An 8,706-nucleotide genomic window follows, 5' to 3' on the forward strand; every position below is an offset into this window, starting at 1 on the left:
GGGGGGGGGGGGACTCGAGGCGGAGTTGGATCGGGAAGGATCGAATCAACTACGCGAGGCAACGGTTGCAAACTATAATTAGTTTATTGTCGGTATATGAATATGTACAAGTGAGTCGATATGAACATATATACACGATCAGAGGTGGAGATGTCCACCGAGTGGCGAGAGCCACAACTTGGAGGACTAACTAAGCGGGGACGATTGCGACACCTGTGACGTGCGTGTGTACCTCAGGTGTGTGTGTATGAGAGCGGTGCGATACGCGTCTCAGTGGAACCACTGGGGCTATATACACCGAGAGTTGGGAGAGAGGGAGCTCAACTTGCAGTTGAACTAACGATGCGTTTCCACCGTCGGATTTCGCCGGAACATGAACTTTATTCAAGATCGCCTGAAATCGGAGGAACTTACAATCAAGTTTTTCCTGTATTTCACCCGTAGATTAATGAGAGCGCCAAAATTAAAAATGTTTTGGTTGGGAAATTTTCTCAACTTTACGATGAAAATAAAAAAAAAGAAAAACAGTTCGGGGAATGACCTCAAATGGCAGTTTGAAACATTATTTTCGAGTTTTTCATGCCAAAATGTATAGATTGATAAAAACTATATTTTTTTTCGGAAAGTTGAGTAAATTTGAGATGAAATCTATGGGTTCAAAATTTCTTGCGTTGGTCATAGTAGCTCGTAATTAAAACTGAAAAAAGAAACAGGTTTTTAGAAAACCTTGAATATGGCTGAAAATCAAAACGCTGAATAAAAAAAATGTATTTTTCCTATTATTATTATGTTTTTATCATGCATTATGGGTAATGTTAAAAATACTTTAATTTACATATAATCTTTGTGCACTTGTTTGAAATTAGCGTACACCGTGCGCTGTTTTTGTCGATCTCACCCGTATATCGATAGAAACGGTATCTACTTCCTCTATTTTACGCGTTTCTACCGTCAGGGAGTGCGGAAAGTGACGGGAACTCATGAACAAATCAGAAACGTTTCCACCGGGACTTGGGCAGTAGTAGACATCAAGTTGGCTGTACTTCAGCTCCCGGTGTATATAGCCCCACTGGCGACTAGAGCTGCGAAATATCTCGCAATCCTGGTGATCGCAGTACTGTCGCATAGTTCAAAACATTGTTTTAGATCAGAGTTGAATGAAATCACGTCTTGAATTTATCCAGGCGCATATTTGTTTACTACAACAATTACTGAGCGCACCTGTTTCTTACTCCACAATTCGTCGAGGAATACCTGATCGGCTCATTTATGTATTCTATGACAATACATTAATTTCAATGAATAAATATTTATCCATCACATGGCAATCAGTTTAGTCTACTAAATACCTGTATCGTATTACACTGTTAAAATTTTTTGTCTGAATTTTACAGTATATTTTTCGGAATTTTTTATCGAATTTAACCACCACTGGAATTTCAAACAATTTCGCCATTGAAAATTCAGCAGTTCATGGGAAAATCAAAGAGAACGGTAAATTTCAGTTCCATATTGTCCTGAAAATGAATGGAAAACCAGAAAATTTCGGTAACTATATTCTTGAATTTACAGGACAGCGACACTGAATGCGATTTAGGGGAGAAAAAATCATGAAATTTCAGGTTTCATTGGAAGTTCAATGTAATTTGGCACTGAATATTCATATTAGATTGGAAATTCGATTAAATTCAGGAATTCTCGTTTTTATGGTGCTTAAAAGTCAGGAATTTTACTGAATTTTCAGTGAAACTTGAAATTTCATGATTTTTTCCCCTTAAATCGCATTCACTGCTACTATCCTGAAAATTAGTAGTCAACTGTCCATGAAATTTCATTTGTTTCGAACAATGTAGTTGATACGATGATAAAAAAAGGTATGAAATTGATATGAACATTTAATACTTACATATTATATGTTTTTTTCATATGCTGAAAGCGAATTTGTAACTCAGCCTACAATAAAGTTATGCAGTTAATAGTTATCAACAATTTAATTATTTGAATGTGTTTTACGCCTTAATTTTAATAGACATTTAAAAATGTTTTAAATGAACAATGTTTTTTGAAAAGTAACGAACAACATGAATTTTGATCTTTGGAAATCAGTCAATTGTTACGGACGATGTAGCAGTTTGCAACAATTGAGCGGTCATATCACTTCTGACGCGCGGAGTGACGCATGCACCCATATAGCGCTAAGTCCAATGAATAGGTAGAATAGTCTCGAAGAAGAAAACACTTGAAATGAAAAAGTTTTGTGATAAGATAATTTTCAATATTGTTTGTAATTCGAGAATATTCGATCCATTCGTTTGGCTCAGAAGGGCCTATAGATGCATGCGCCATTCCACATGTCAGAGGTAACATCAGCGCCCAATTTAGTAGCGAAGTGGTCAAACGGTTTGAGTCAATTTAGTCTTCAGTTGAGTTTTCCAGAAATATTTCCGAATTTAAGGAAGATAGCGAAATTTTCATAATAACCGTGGTGGAGAGTTACTAGGCTTAGGGTGGATATGAGAGAAAAATGTGGAGGGAGATGCTGGAAAATTAATTGCGACACTGATTATAAAAAATCGCCGTTTATTCGTGGGATCGAGAACCACATCGTTAATGAATTATGTACACTTTTTGGTATAAATTGTCACTGTTAATAGTCTTAGATTCACTGTTAATGGTCTGCAATATTAATCAAGTTGAATCACTGATAATAATTGAAGTTTAACTAATTATTATGGTGATTTACTGAACCACCTGAGTAGAACTTTTAGTAGTTGGCTGGTCAGGCCCTGGTCCGCTGTGCCGTAGAAAAGACCCGGCCCTGTTACGGTTATCACATCAAGACCTGATAGAAAATGTAACGCAGAGCATGATCAGGACCTGATTTCTAAACCTGATAAGGGCCGTGACAGGCGGCCTGGTTTCGCCCTTACCTGGCATAGACTTTGCTACAAATTAATAAATTGCTAACTGAATTATTAAATTGGGCCAAAAGTGAATAATAAATAAATAAATAAATAAATAGTGGTCCCAGAATAGGCGGGTCGAGGAAGAAAAAAAAATCACCCAGAACGGGACTTGAAATCGGGATCCTCCGCGTAGCAGTTCTGTACCCTATCCACTCGACTACCGTATCATTCTTAAAAGGCATCGTTTGTTTTGAGTATATCAATAATACTCCCAATAAAATTGTAGTATTGAACTAAATCTAGAATAATATCAATTAGTATAATTTTCCTGATCATCGTCCCCCCTCCCCGCCGACCCACCCCCCTTTGACATTTCCACCCCGACTCTTTGANTCAATTAGTATAATTTTCCTGATCATCGTCCCCCCTCCCCGCCGACCCACCCCCCTTTAACATTTCCACCCCGACTCTTTGATGAAAATTTTTCCAAGTCCCGTACGGCATGCCTTATCCGGACCTGATCATTGCCGGATCAGGTTCGCCGTATTGAACTTATAGAATTTTCGAAGTTAAGGATTCCCGGCATACCTTACCTGGGTCCTGATCATGGCCGGATCGAGTTGGCCGTATCCGGTATACTCAACAAGCACTCGTGATCAATCAAAACAGGCTGAAAAAGACCCCGGAATTTTCGTTATCAGACATGCCTGATGTGACTTTAATTGTTCTCCATCAGGGTACGCTCAAAAGGCCCTGACTGGGGCATGATTAGGCATGCCTGCATAAAGTTTGGAATTTATTGGTAAGGTGAACATGCAATGGTCCCCTTCAGGCCCTGATCTGGCATGCCGTAATCAGGTATACTGTATCGATGCCGGAGCAGGGCCTTCTCTGCCAAAACGCTTGCCTGACGAAATTTCTACTCGGGCAAACGTTGATCTTACAAAGGCTGGTGATGTACTTGGCTACTAGTGAGCTAGGTGAGATTCAAAATGCTACTGTAGTCGATGAGGTGCGGTGTAAGACTAAATTTGGGGGTTTTCACGGTCGTCTGACCGCTCAACCGAAGGTTCCCGAGGGTGCTCCAGCTGAGTGTTCTGGAATTTTAGTTGCGTTTCTAACAAACCGTTTTTGTAGAGCGAATTGAGTGCTACTAAAAAAGTTATGAGAAAAATTTTGTTATCTCCCTTAGATTTCGAGATATTCATTGAAAACTGGCCAATAATCAAAATCGACTTAAACCATTTGACCACTTCGCTATTGAATTGGTGCCAACAGTTATATCTTCCGCAAAAATTGACCAATTTTCGAAAATCAAACTTCATTTCGTTCATTAGATTTCTATGAATATTTTTTGCTTGAAACATTTTTTTGGTATTTATCTCAATAGCGGAGTAAAATGTATTTAAATAATTGAATTATTAATAACTATTGTACGACACTACTGTATTCCAGGCTGAGGTACAAATTCCATTTCAGCACATCGAAAAATATGAAATGTGCAAATTTCAACCGTTCATATGAATTTCATACTTTTTTCTGTTGAGCGGGTGGGCCACGTTGGTCCTTCCGTATTTTATCCCTATCCTAGTCATGTGCGTAAGCAGTGCGGTTGCGCAGAGTGCAGGACATATAGGTAGGGAGGACCTTTTCCGCCCAGACAAGGCGTAGCCATTTCCCCTCTCCAGTCGCAACCGGTTTAGGAGGAGCAGAATACCTCGCCGTCTGGCCAGAGCGAAATAGAATCCTTGAAGAAAAGTTGGGCGTAATAACGCCGAAAAGGATAGATGCAGATTAAAGAAATATTCGATACCAGGCAACAGTCGGAACAGTGTGTTTCAGCGAATTTATTTTTTCATGATTTACCCGAGTGGAAATTGCTTCAGGCCCACCTGAAGTACGATCAGAACTTGATCAGGTTTTTGTAAGGTTCGACTGATCCGGTGATTCCTGATGAGAACCTGACCACGTTTTGATCCAGCAAATCGGATCCGAAAAACTACAGGTAGGTTCAGATCAAGTTCTGATCAGGTAGACATGATCAGATGATGCCTGATGAGAACCTGACCAGGTTTTGATCCAGTAGATCGGATCCGAAAAACTGCAGGATGATTCAGATCAAGTTCTGATCAGGTAGGCACGATCTCACCTTGAGGTCGGCTGCCTGACCCCAAATTGATCAAATTCGGATTTGATGTCCTTGATCGGCATTTGAAAGAGGTCAATTGAAGAGATAATGATCAGATTCAGATTCGCTCCACCTGACATTAATTTTAATAAGTTTTTCGGATAATTTAATTAACTATTATTATACTATTCAAATTAACTTTTATCAACCATTATCAATAATTATTTTCAATCTTTAAAAAGGATCATTATACTATAATTAAAATAAATTGAATTAAATTAATTTAATTTAATGAATTTAATTTAATTAATCAATTTAATTAACAGCCAGCCCTTCTCAAATGTACAGAAGAGAGGGATGATGATGCCGTAAATACGTATTAGAGGAGTATCAAACTTACACGCAAAAGATCTTGAGAAAAAAATCACCAAATGTCTATTTATTTATTAGTGTTATTGTTATTATCATTATTATTATTCATTAATGAAATAAATAAAAACTTAATTGAACATATTTTATCTCTGACAATACACACGCACATCCGCGAGATCAGGGATAATCGTAAATTCAACGAACATCCCGATACAAATCATATAGGCAATGTACAGTTTACTCAATAGTAATAGCACGATAGCGTAGTGGTTAGGGCATAGGAGTAGTAATCACAGGGTCCCCGGTTCGATCCCCAGCATCGATAAAAAAATAATGAGCTTTTTCAGGGGTAATAACAGTAGAGATTCATTAAGAGAGGCGGCCTACGGTGAAAGAATTGAATTATCTTTTGTTTTGGATTAATTATCATTGATAATTGTTATTGATACTGACAGACAGGTCATCCGGTTTTCATACAGTTGACTTGATCAAATCCGGATTGGTCAGAGGCGTAACATGTCTGATCAAGACCGGATCCGTCAACTTGATCAATACCTGATCAGTGGTCAGGTCTAACCTGATCCAAACTGGATCAAGACCTGACCCTAATTTCCACTCGGGTAGATACACGGAGAAAAATATCCCTAAATTGAGTGTGTTTTATGCCAGAATCAAGTATATTTTATTCTTGATTCAGGCATATTTTTGGTTTCTTTTAAAATGGCGGCGTAAAATGCATTTAAATAATTAAATTATTAATAACTATTGACGATATTCTGTATTGCAGGCTAAGTTACAAATTCCGTCAGGAATAAAATATACTTAATATATGAGGTATTCCACGTCAAATGAATCAATCGCTGACCATCACCCTCTTGGAAATTAATGACAATTTTTCTACGATCGAGGAGGTTGAAAAAGTATCTCTCAAATTTTTTCAGATTTTTTCGGGAGCCCAGTTCGGAAATGTGATTTTTTTTCACATTTTTCCGTTTTTTCCAATAACTCGAGTTCTACTTGTCCGATTTCAATTTACTAAGCGTCAAAATTTTCCATTTTTTACCGCCTATACGTCGATTTTTCGTAACTTTTTTTTCGATTCCTAGATGCTCATAAAAACGAATTTTCGAGAAAAAAAATGTTGAAAAACTTAAATTTTGCACATTACGTCACAATACTAATTAATATTTCACTGAATGGATGTTATGAAAAACATCCATCTGTGGTTTCAGTGGGGAGGTATGTGAGAGAAAAGGCTAAAAGAGGCGACGGAATAAATCATCTGGTCGCGTTGAGTTGATGTTCGCGGTGGCGGAGGGGGGTTGATGGAAGCGTGCCGAAATCTAACAAATGCGCGATCGGGTCCTGGAATTCTGGTGGAGCACCGGAAAAATTTTCCAGCCAGTGTCATCATTTTTCTCATATTTCTCGTAAAAATGACTGGTGCAACAGTACTTTTTCCTACTCTTTGCGGTACATTTCGCCTGGAAAGACCGACCAAACCCACTTTACTGTGCGAGCACGGTAATTTTTCTCGTACTTTTCTCTCCGTGCAGTATATTTTATACTCAAATCACAAATAATATTCTTGAATCAAGTATATTATATGCTAGAATCAAGAATAATATACTTGAATCAAATATATTTTATTCTAGATTCAGGTTTACGCATATACTTGATTCCGGTATAAAATATACTCAATTCAGGTTTTTTTCCGTTTATCTTTCCAGATATCTCCAGGAACCAGCGTATACCATGCGTTGAGCATTAACAGACCGTGTAAAAAAATGAATCAAGGTGACTAAACTAGTACTGCGAAACTCTTAAGCAAACAATTAAAAAATGTCGAGATAAATGTGAGAGTCAGCGGTTGACTCATTTGGCGTGGAATACCTCACATATAATCAAGTTATTCAACCATATTTTATACCCTTTTTTACCCTTACATTCTAATACTTAGTGGCTGACCTTTATATTATACTTAGCAGGGTTTGGTATAACCTAGCCTGATACGAAAGAATCATCCTCGAAGTGAAATCCCCATCCCCCATTCGAGTGTAAAATATGCTTGAATCCGTCACATGAAGAAAAACATTCCAGAATTTTTCTGAAGAAATCCCGGCAAAAATTTGCGTGCCGTCTGGTAAAGTACGTTCAATTATCTAGCACCAGAAAAATTCCAGTGCTACATATTAAAAATTCCGGTACCGCACAATAAAGACGATCACTGACTGTTTTCTATTCTATGATAAATTCCATTTAATAGTTGAAAATGAGTAAAGATTGTCATTCAACGCATCATCATATTAATTTTTTTAACCTCGCCTCTATCTCCTCTCACCCGTATCAAAAGGGGAATGCGCAGCAAACGTACGTGAAACGTTTGACAGGCAAATCATGGAGAGAAAATAAAGGACACTTATTTTATTTCTTGGCCGTTTTATCACAATACTAATTAATATTTCACTGAATCGATGTTATGAAGAACATCAATCTGTGGTTTCAGTGGGGAAGTATGTGAGAGAGGAGGCTAGAAGAGGCGACGAAATAAATCATCTGGTCGCGTTGAGTTGATGTTCGTGGTTGCGGAGGGGGGTTGGAAGCGTGGCGAAATCTAACAAATACGCGATCAGGTCCTGGAATTCTGGTGGAGCACCAGAAAAATTTTCCAGCCAGTGTCATCATTTTTCTCATATTTCTCGTAACAATGACTAGTGCAACAGTACTTTTTCCGATTCTTTGCGGTACATTTCGCCGGGAAAGACCGACCAAACCCACTTTACTGTGTGAGCACGGTAATTTTTCTCGTACTTTCCTCTCCGTGCAGTATATTGTATGCTCAAATCACAAATAATATTCTTGAATCAAGTATATAATATACTAGAATCAAGAATAATATCCTTGAATCAAATATATTTTATTCTAGATTCAGGTTAACACTGTGACTGGGGAATTTATCAAACATTATTGGATTATGTGTAGGAATACTCAATAAAAACACATTAGTTTTATTCTTCAAAGTAAAACTCTTTAATGATCGCACGCAGAAGGTATATCTTTCTCCAACGAAGTCTCTAGGACGACTAACTAAAAGTCATGAGAGTTTTCACTCTCTGGACCCATTTGACAAAAGGCCCTTGTTTCAATTTTCTTCAGCCTCTCCTTTGTGACTCACCATGAGGACTGTTTTTCTTCACGTCTCTATTTTCTAAGAAAAGCCATAAATGTCACCCTGAGTGTTTGGGTGGAAAAGAGAAAATGTTTAACTAAACTAAGAAATTAATTTTTGTATTCAGGCAT

This window comes from Diachasma alloeum, unplaced genomic scaffold, assembly GCF_001412515.2.
Source record: "Diachasma alloeum isolate Michigan unplaced genomic scaffold, Dall2.0 Dall_scaffold_00180, whole genome shotgun sequence".
Taxonomy (NCBI): Eukaryota; Metazoa; Arthropoda; class Insecta; order Hymenoptera; family Braconidae; genus Diachasma; species Diachasma alloeum.